Source organism: Mus caroli, chromosome 8, assembly GCF_900094665.2.
Source record: "Mus caroli chromosome 8, CAROLI_EIJ_v1.1, whole genome shotgun sequence".
Taxonomy (NCBI): Eukaryota; Metazoa; Chordata; class Mammalia; order Rodentia; family Muridae; genus Mus; species Mus caroli.
The window spans coordinates 11,600,027-11,600,957 of NC_034577.1; positions in this window are offsets into that span (position 1 = coordinate 11,600,027).

Sequence of the window (931 nt, forward strand, 5' to 3'; positions counted from 1 at the left end):
TGTGTATCTATATATCTATCCATGTATCTGTGCATCTATGTATCTATCTATGCATGCATGGATGTATCTATGTATCTATCCTCCTTGCCGATTTAAAGGGTATAATACCATAATGATCACTTCAGCNTTTCCTGTCCTGCCTTCACATTGGTAGGCATGGATTAGCTCTCTTCCCTCATCAGGAACTCTGGACTCAGTTTCTATCTGTGAACTGCTGGTCTCCAAACAGACAAGGCATTGGCTACATCTGTGAGGGATTTTCTTGATCAGTTTAATTAAAGTGGGAAGGATCCTCCTGCCCCCAACCTTGAACATTATGAACGAGGACAGATCCTTCCAGGGGCCTCTCAGATACAAAGAAATCTGAGAAAGGAGAGACTGGCTTCATGTTGTGCTGGAAACCTCACCAAGTGCTGTTGGTAGCTTCTTGCTGCCACTACTTTTTGTTGTCAGTAGAGCAGCTTCTTCGGTCTTCCTGCANGGACTGAGGACCTGTGGCTGTCCAGGAATGCTGGGGGCCTTTGGGGCCCAACAGGGATCTTGAGGTACTGGCCTCATGTCCTGTGCTTGTCTATCTTAACTACCATTCCTTCTCAGTTTTCTTCTTCACCTGCATCTTCTGTCTCATGAGACACTTCAAGAGTCAGTCTGTGTCAGAGCTCTGTATGGGCCGTGTCTGCATAGTGTGTTCTCTTAATACTACCCCTCCCATTCTAGAGAGGATAACAGGTCACTAGACTTTGACTATGATAACCGTATTCCAATTGTGACATCCAGTACTACTGTATCCTTCCTGACCACACACACACACACACATATTGGAGGAGTTTTCCCCATATAATGACTTCAAGCTGGAGGTTTTAATCCTTTGATGCTTTAAGTGACTATGACCAGAAAAGAACAAAAGAAGAATTCATAAAAGAAAAAGCGT